Source organism: Rhineura floridana, chromosome 7 (genome assembly GCF_030035675.1).
Source record: "Rhineura floridana isolate rRhiFlo1 chromosome 7, rRhiFlo1.hap2, whole genome shotgun sequence".
In the NCBI taxonomy this organism is placed as follows: domain Eukaryota; kingdom Metazoa; phylum Chordata; class Lepidosauria; order Squamata; family Rhineuridae; genus Rhineura; species Rhineura floridana.
The window spans coordinates 27,558,494-27,568,104 of NC_084486.1; positions in this window are offsets into that span (position 1 = coordinate 27,558,494).

Consider the following 9,611-nt stretch of genomic DNA (forward strand, 5'->3'; position numbering starts at 1 on the left):
CAAAAAAATGAAAAGTATCCAAAGCGTCTCAAACTCGTGTCATATGATGCCCGAGATCCGAAAGGGCAGATAAAGTTTGCGGAACCTGTTTCCCTGCTCTAGATTCTGAACAAGCTACAGAAACCTGATTGCAGCTAAGGAGAGAGAAAAAAGGCAAAAAGTGTGACCCGCGGGTCAGGATTTTTTCAAAAAAATGAAAAGTATCCAAAGCGTCTCAAACTCGCGTCATATGATGTCCGAGATCCGAAAGGGCAGAAAAAGTTTGCGGAACCTGTTTCCCTGCACTAGATTCTGAACAAGCTGCAGAAACCTGAGTGCAGCTCAGGAGAGAAAAAGAAGGCAAAAATTGTGACCCGCAGGTCAGGATTTTTTCAAAAAAATGAAAAGTATCCAAAGCGTCTCAAACTCGCATCATATGATGCCCGAGATCCGAAAGGGCAGAAAAAGTTTGCGGAACCTGTTTCCCTGCTCTAGATTCTGAACAAGCTGCAGAAACCTGAGTGCAGCTCAGGAGAGAAAAAGCAGGAAAAAAGTGTGACCCGCGGGTCTGGATTTTTTCAAAAAAATGAAAAGTATCCAAAGCGTCTCAAACTCGCGTCATATGATGCCCGAGATCCGAAAGGGCAGAAAAAGTTTGCGGAACCTGTTTCCCTGCTCTATATTCTGAACAAGCTACAGAAACCTGAGTGCAGCTCAGGAGAGAAAAAGAAGGCAAAAAGTGTGACCCATGGGTCAGGATTTTTTCAAAAAAATGAAAAGTATCCAAAGTGTCTCAAACTCGCAACATATGATGCCCGAGATCCGAAAGGGCAGAAAAAGTTTGCGGAACCTGTTTCCCTGCTCTAGATTCTGAACAAGCTACAGAAACCTGAGTGCAGCTCAGGAGAGAAAAAGCAGGCAAAAAGTGTGACCCGCGGGTCAGGATTTTTTCAAAAAAATGAAAAGTATCCAAAGCGTCTCAAACTCGCGTCATATGATGCCCGAGTTCCGAAAGGGCAGAAAAAGCTTACGGAACCTGTTTCCCTGCTCTAGATTCTGAACAAGCTGCAGAAACCTGAGTGCAGCTCAGGAGAGAAAAAGAAGGCAAAAAGTGTGACCCGCGGGTCAGGATTTTTTCAAAAAAATGAAAAGTATCCAAAGCGTCTAAAACTCGCGTCATATGATGTCCGAGATCCGAAAGGGCAGAAAAAGTTTGCGGAACCTGTTTCCCTGCTCTAGATTCTGAACAAGCTACAGAAGCCTGAGTGCACCTCAGGAGAGAAAAAGCAGGGAAAAAGTGTGATCCGCGGGTCAGGATTTTTTCAAAAAAATGGAAAGTATCCAAAGCGTCTCAAAATTGCATCATATGATGCCCGAGATCCGAAAGGGCAGAAAAAGTTTGCGGAACCTGTTTCCCTGCTCTAGATTCTGAACAAGCTGCAGAAACCTGAGTGCAGCTCAGGAGAGAAAAAGCAGGCAAAAAGTGTGACCCGCGGGTCAGGATTTTTTCAAAAAAATGAAAAGTATCCAAGGCATCTCAAACTCGTGTGATATGATGTCCGAGATCCGAAAGGGCAGAAAAAGTTTGCGGAACCTGTTTCCCTGCTCTAGATTCTGAACAAGCTGCAGAAACCTGAATGCACCTCAGGAGAGAAAAAGAAGGCAAAAAGTGTGACCCGCTTGTCAGGATTTTTTCAAAAAAATGAAAAGTATCCAAAGCGTCTCAAACTCACGTCATATGATGCCCAAGATCCGAAAGGGCTTAAAAAGCTTGCGGAACCTGTTTCCCTGCTCTATATTCTGAACAAGCTGCAGAAACCTGAGTGCAGCTCAGGAGAGAAAAAGAAGGCAAAAAGTGTGACCCGCAGGTCAGGATTTTTTCAAAAAAATGAAAAGTATCCAAAGCGTCTCAAACTCGCATCATATGATGCCCGAGATCCGAAAGGGCAGAAAAAGTTTGCGGAACCTGTTTCCCTGCTCTAGATTCTGAACAAGCTACAGAAACCTGAATGCACCTCAGGAGAGAAAAAGAAGGCAAAAAGTGTGACCCGCGGGTCAGGATTTTTTCAAAAAAATGAAAAGTATCCAAAGCGTCTCAAACTCACGTCATATGATGCCCAAGATCCGAAAGGGCTTAAAAAGCTTGCGGAACCTGTTTCCCTGCTCTAGATTCAGAACAAGCTACAGAAACCTGAATGCACCTCAGTAGAGAAAAAGATGGCAAAAAGTGTGACCGCGGGTCAGGATTTTTTCAAAAAAATGAAAAGTATCCAAAGCGTCTCAAACTCGTGTCATATGATGCCCGAGATCCGAAAGGGCAGAAAATGTTTGCGGAACCTGTTTCCCTGCTCTAGATTCTGAACAAGCTGCAGAAACCTGAGTGCAGCTCAGGAGAGAAAAAGGATTTTTTCAAAAAATTAAAAGAATCCAAAGCGTCTCAAACTCGTGTCATATGATGCCCGAGATCCGAAAGGGCAGAAAAAGTTTGCAGAACCTGTTTCCCTGCTCTATATTCTGAACAAGCTACAGAAACCTGAGTGCAGCTCAGGAGAGAAAAAGCAGGAAAAAAGTGTGACTCGCTGGGTCAGGATTTTTTCAAAAAAATGAAAAGTATCCAAAGCGTCTCAAACTCGCGTCATATGATGCCCGAGTTCCGAAAGGGCAAAAAAAGCTTGCGGAACCTGTTTCCCTGCTCTAGATTCTGAACAAGCTGCAGAAACCTGAGTGCAGCTCAGGAGAGAAAAAGCAGGCAAAAAGTGTGACCCGCGGGTCAGGATTTTTTCAAAAAAATGAAAAGTATCCAAAGCGTCTCAAACTCGTGTCATATGATGCCCGAGATCCGAAAGGGCAGAAAAAGTTTGCGGAACCTGTTTCCCTGCTCTATATTCTGAACAAGCTACAGAAACCTGAGTGCAGCTCAGGAGAGAAAAAGCAGGCAAAAAGTGTGACCCGCGGGTCAGGATTTTTTCAAAAAAATGAAAAGTATCCAAAGCGTCTCAAACTCGCGTCATATGATGCCCGAGTTCCGAAAGGGCAGAAAAAGCTTGCGGAACCTGTTTCCCTGCTCTAGATTCTGAACAAGCTGCAGAAACCTGAGTGCAGCTCAGGAGAGAAAAAGAAGGCAAAAAGTGATACCCGCGGGTCTGGATTTTTTCAAAAAAATGAAAAGTATCCAAAGCGTCTCAAACTCGTGTCATATGATGCCCGAGATCCGAAAGGGCAGATAAAGTTTGCGGAACCTGTTTCCCTGCTCTAGATTCAGAACAAGCTACAGAAACCTGAGTGTAGCTCAGGAGAGAAAAAGCAGGCAAAAAGTGTGACCCGCGGGTCAGGATTTTTTCAAAAAAATGAAAAGTATCCAAAGCGTCTCAAACTCGCGTCATATGATGCCCGAGATCCGAAAGGGCAGAAAAAGTTTGCGGAACCTGTTTCCCTGCTCTAGATTCTGAACAAGCTACAGAAACCTGAGTGCAGCTCAGGAGAGAAAAAGCAGGCAAAAAGTGTGACGCGCGGGTCAGGATTTTTTCAAAAAAATGAAAAGTATCCAAAGCATCTCAAACTCGTGTCATATGATGCCCGAGATCCGAAAGGGCAGAAAAAGTTTGCGGAACCTGTTTCCCTGCTCTATATTCTGAACAAGCTACAGAAACCTGAGTGCAGCTCAGGAGAGAAAAAGCAGGCAAAAAGTGTGACCCGCGGGTCAGGATTTTTTCAAAAAAATGAAAGGTATCCAAAGCATCTCAAACTCATGTGATATGATGCCCGAGATCCGAAAGGGCAGAAAAAGTTTGCGGAACCTGTTTCCCTGCTCTAGATTCTGAACAAGCTACAGAAACCTGAGTGCAGCTAAGGAGAGAGAAAAAAGGCAAAAAGTGTGACCCGCGGGTCAGGATTTTTTCAAAAAAATGAAAAGTATCCAAAGCGTCTCAAACTCGCGTCATATGATGTCCGAGATCCGAAAGGGCAGAAAAAGTTTGCGGAACCTGTTTCCCTGCACTAGATTCTGAACAAGCTGCAGAAACCTGAGTGCAGCTCAGGAGAGAAAAAGAAGGCAAAAAGTGTGATCCGCAGGTCAGGATTTTTTCAAAAAAATGAAAAGTATCCAAAGCGTCTCAAACTCGCATCATATGATGCCCGAGATCCGAAAGGGCAGAAAAAGTTTGCGGAACCTGTTTCCCTGCTCTAGATTCTGAACAAGCTACAGAAACCTGAATGCACCTCAGGAGAGAAAAAGAAGGCAAAAAGTGTGACCCGCGGGTCAGGATTTTTTCAAAAAAATGAAAAGTATCCAAAGCGTCTCAAACTCACGTCATATGATGCCCAAGATCCGAAAGGGCAGAAAAAGCTTGCGGAACCTGTTTCCCTGCTCTAGATTCAGAACAAGCTACAGAAACCTGAATGCACCTCAGTAGAGAAAAAGATGGCAAAAAGTGTGACCGCGGGTCAGGATTTTTTCAAAAAAATGAAAAGTATCCAAAGCGTCTCAAACTCGTGTCATATGATGCCCGAGATCCGAAAGGGCAGAAAATGTTTGCGGAACCTGTTTCCCTGCTCTATATTCTGAACAAGCTGCAGAAACCTGAGTGCAGCTCAGGAGAGAAAAAGCAGGCAAAAAGTGTGACCCGCGGGTCAGGATTTTTTCAAAAAAATGAAAAGTATCCAAAGCGTCTCAAACTCGTGTCATATGATGCCCGAGATCCGAAAGGGCAGAAAAAGTTTGCAGAACCTGTTTCCCTGCTCTATATTCAGAACAAGCTACAGAAACCTGAGTGCAGCTCAGGAGAGAAAAAGAAGGCAAAAAGTGTGACCCGCGGGTCAGGATTTTTTCAAAAAAATGAAAAGTATCCAAAGCGTCTCAAACTCGTGTCATATGATGTCCGAGATCCGAAAGGGCAGAAAAAGCTTGCGGAACCTGTTTCCCTGCTCTCGATTCTGAACAAGCTGCAGAAACCTGAGTGCAGCTCAGGAGAGAAAAAGAAGGCAAAAAGTGTGACCCGCGGGTCAGGATTTTTTCAAAAAAATGAAAAGTATCCAAAGCGTCTCAAACTCGCATCATATGATGCCCGAGATCCGAAAGGGCAGAAAAAGTTTGCGGAACCTGTTTCCCTGCTCTACATTCTGAACAAGCTACAGAAACCTGAGTGCAGCTCAGGAGAGAAAAAGCAGGAAAAAAGTGTGACTCGCTGGGTCAGGATTTTTTCAAAAAAATGAAAAGTATCCAAAGCGTCTCAAACTCGCGTCATATGATGCCCGAGTTCCGAAAGGGCAAAAAAAGCTTGCGGAACCTGTTTCCCTGCTCTAGATTCTGAAGAAGCTGCAGAAACCTGAGTGCAGCTCAGGAGAGAAAAAGCAGGCAAAAAGTGTGACCCGCGGGTCAGGATTTTTTCAAAAAAATGAAAAGTATCCAAAGCGTCTCAAACTCGTGTCATATGATGCCCGAGATCCGAAAGGGCAGAAAAAGTTTGCGGAACCTGTTTCCCTGCTCTATATTCTGAACAAGCTACAGAAACCTGAGTGCAGCTCAGGAGAGAAAAACCAGGCAAAAAGTGTGACCCGCGGGTCAGGATTTTTTCAAAAAAATGAAAAGTATCCAAAGCGTCTCAAACTCGCATCATATGATGCCCGAGTTCCGAAAGGGCAGAAAAAGCTTGCGGAACCTGTTTCCCTGCTCTAGATTCTGAACAAGCTGCAGAAACCTGAGTGCAGCTCAGGAGAGAAAAAGAAGGCAAAAAGTGATACCCGCGGGTCTGGATTTTTTCAAAAAAATGAAAAGTATCCAAAGCGTCTCAAACTCGTGTCATATGATGCCCGACATCCGAAAGGGCAGATAAAGTTTGCGGAACCTGTTTCCCTGCTCTAGATTTAGAACAAGCTACAGAAACCTGAGTGTAGCTCAGGAGAGAAAAAGCAGGCAAAAAGTGTGACCCGCGGGTCAGGATTTTTTCAAAAAAATGAAAAATATCCAAAGCGTCTCAAACTCGCGTCATATGATGCCCGAGATCCGAAAGGGCAGAAAAAGTTTGCGGAACCTGTTTCCCTGCTCTAGATTCTGAACAAGCTACAGAAACCTGAGTGCAGCTCAGGAGAGAAAAAGCAGGCAAAAAGTGTGACGCGCGGGTCAGGATTTTTTCAAAAAAATGAAAAGTATCCAAAGCATCTCAAACTCGTGTCATATGATGCCCGAGATCCGAAAGGGCAGAAAAAGTTTGCGGAACCTGTTTCCCTGCTCTATATTCTGAACAAGCTACAGAAACCTGAGTGCAGCTCAGGAGAGAAAAAGCAGGCAAAAAGTGTGACCCGCGGGTCAGGATTTTTTCAAAAAAATGAAAGGTATCCAAAGCATCTCAAACTCATGTGATATGATGCCCGAGATCCGAAAGGGCAGAAAAAGTTTGCGGAACCTGTTTCCCTGCTCTAGATTCTGAACAAGCTACAGAAACCTGAATGCACCTCAGGAGAGAAAAAGAAGGCAAAAAGTGTGACCCGCGGGTCAGGATTTTTTCAAAAAAATGAAAAGTATCCAAAGCGTCTCAAACTCGCGTCATATGATGCCCGAAATACGAAATGGCAGAAAAAGTTTGCGGAACCTGTTTCCCTGCTCTAGATTCTGAACAAGCTACAGAAACCTGAATGCACCTCAGGAGAGAAAAAGAAGGCAAAAAGTGTGACCCGCGGGTCAGGATTTTTTCAAAAAAATGAAAAGTATCCAAAGCGTCTCAAACTCATGTCATATGATGCCCAAGATCTAAAAGGGCAGAAAAAGTTTGCGGAACCTGTTTCCCTGCTCTAGATTCTGAACAAGCTGCAGAAACCTGAGTGCAGCTCAGGAGAGAAAACGCAGGCAAAAAGTGTGACCCGCGGGTCAGGATTTTTTCAAAAAAATGAAAAGTATCCAAAGCATCTCAAACTCGCGTCATATGATGCCCGAGTTCCGAAAGGGCAGAAAAAGCTTGCGGAACCTGTTTCCCTGCTCTAGATTCTGAACAAGCTGCAGAAACCTGAGTGCAGCTCAGGAGAGAAAAAGAAGGCAAAAAGTGTGACCCGCGGGTCAGGATTTTTTCAAAAAAATGAAAAGTATCCAAAGCGTCTCAGAATTGTATCATATGATGCCCGAGATCCGAAAGGGCAGAAAAAGTTTGCGGAACCTGTTTCCCTGCTCTAGATTCTGAACAAGCTGCAGAAACCTGAGTGCAGCTCAGGACAGAAAAAGCAGGCAAAAAGTGTGACCCGCGGGTCAGGATTTTTTCAAAAAAATGAAAAGTATCCAAAGCGTCTAAAACTCGCATCATATGATGTCCGAGATCCGAAAGGGCAGAAAAAGTTTGCGGAACCTGTTTCCCTGCTCTAGATTCTGAACAAGCTGCAGAAACCTGAGTGCAGCTCAGGAGAGAAAAAGCAGGCAAAAAGTGTGACCCGCGGGTCAGGATTTTTTCAAAAAAATGAAAAGTATCCAAAGCGTCTCAAACTCGCGTCATATGATGCCCGAGATACGAAATGGCAGAAAAAGTTTGCGGAACCTGTTTCCCTGCTCTAGATTCTGAACAAGCTACAGAAGCCTGAGTGCACCTCAGGAGAGAAAAAGCAGGAAAAAAGTGTGACCCGCGGGTCAGGATTTTTTCAAAAAAATGAAAAGTATCCAAAGCGTCTCAAACTCATGTCATATGATGCCCAAGATCCAAAAGGGCAGAAAAAGTTTGCGGAACCTGTTTCCCTGCTCTAGATTCTGAACAAGCTGCAGAAACCTGAGTGCAGCTCAGGAGAGAAAAAGCAGGCAAAAAGTGTGACCCGCGGGTCAGGATTTTTTCAAAAAAATGAAAAGTATCCAAAGCGTCTCAAACTCGCGTCATATGATGTCCGAGATCCGAAAGGGCAGAAAAAGTTTGCGGAACCTGTTTCCCTGCTCTAGATTCTGAACAAGCTGCAGAAACCTGAGTGCAGCTCAGGAGAGAAAAAGCAGTCAAAAAGTGTGACCCGCGGGTCAGGATTTTTTCAAAAAAATGAAAAGTATCCAAAGCGTCTCAAACTCACGTCATATGATGCCCGAGATCCGAAAGGGCAGAAAAAGTTTGCGGAACCTGTTTCCCTGCTCTAGATTCTGAACAAGCTGCAGAAACCTGAGTGCAGCTCAGGAGAGAAAAAGCAGGAAAAAAGTGTGACCCGCGGGTCAGGATTTTTTCAAAAAAATGAAAAGTATCCAAAGCATCTCAAAATTGCATCATATGATGCCCGAGATCCGAAAGGGCAGAAAAAGTTTGCGGAACCTGTTTCCCTGCTCTAGATTCTGAACAACCTACAGAAACCTGAGTGCAGCTCAGGAGAGGAAAAAAAGGCAAAAAGTGTGACCCGCGGGTCAGGATTTTTTCAAAAAAATGAAAAGTATCCAAAGCGTCTCAAACTCGCGTCATATGATGCCCGAGTTCCGAAAGGGCAGAAAAAGCTTGCGGAACCTGTTTCCCTGCTCTAGATTCTGAACAAGCTGCAGAAACCTGAGTGCAGCTCAGGAGAGAAAAAGAAGTCAAAAAGTGTGACCCGCGGGTCAGGATTTTTTCAAAAAAATGAAAAGTATCCAAAGCTTCTCAATCTCACGTCATATGATGCCCGAGATCCGAAAGGGCAGAAAAAGTTTGCGGAACCTGTTTCCCTGCTCTAGATTCTGAACAAGCTGCAGAAACCTGAGTGCAGCTCAGGAGAGAAAAAGCAGGCAAAAAGTGTGACCCGCGGGTCAGGATTTTTTCAAAAAAATGAAAAGTATCCAAAGCATCTCAAACTCGAGTCATATGATGCCCGAGATCCGAAAGGGCAGAAAAAGTTTGCGGAACCTGTTTCCCTGCTCTAGATTCTGAGCAAGCTGCAGAAACCTGAGTGCAGCTCAGGAGAGAAAAAAAAGGGAAAAAGTGTGACCCGCGGGTCAGGATTTTTTCAAAACAATGAAAAGTATCCAAAGCATCTCAAACTCGTATCACATTATGCCCGAGATCTGAAACGGCAGAAAAAGTTTGCGGAACCTGTTCCCCTGCTCTAGATTCTGAGCAAGCTACAAGAAACCTGAGTGCAGCTCAGGAGAGAAAAAGAAGGCAAAAAGTGTGACCCGCAGGTCAGGATTTTTTCAAAAAAATGAAAAGTATCCAAAGGGTCTCAAACTCATGTCATATGATGCCCAAGATCCGAAAGGGCAGAAAAAGTTTGCGGAACCTGTTTCCCTGCTCTAGATTCTGAACAAGCTGCAGAAACCTGAGTGCAGCTCAGGAGAGAAAAAGCAGTCAAAAAGTGTGACCCGCGGGTCAGGATTTTTTCAAAAAAATGAAAAGTATCCAAAGCGTCTCAAACTCACATCATATGATGCCCGAGATCCGAAAGGGCAGAAAAAGTTTGCGGAACCTGTTTCCCTGCTCTAGATTCTGAACAAGCTGCAGAAACCTGAGTACAGCTCAGGAGAGAAAAAGCAGGAAAAAAGTGTGACCCGCGGGTCAGGATTTTTTCAAAAAAATGAAAAGTATCCAAAGCATCTCAAACTCGAGTCATATGATGCCCGAGATCCGAAAGGGCAGAAAAAGTTTGCGGAACCTGTTTCCCTGCTCTAGATTCTGAACAAGCTGCAGAAACCTGAGTGCAGCTCAGGAGAGAAAAAGAAG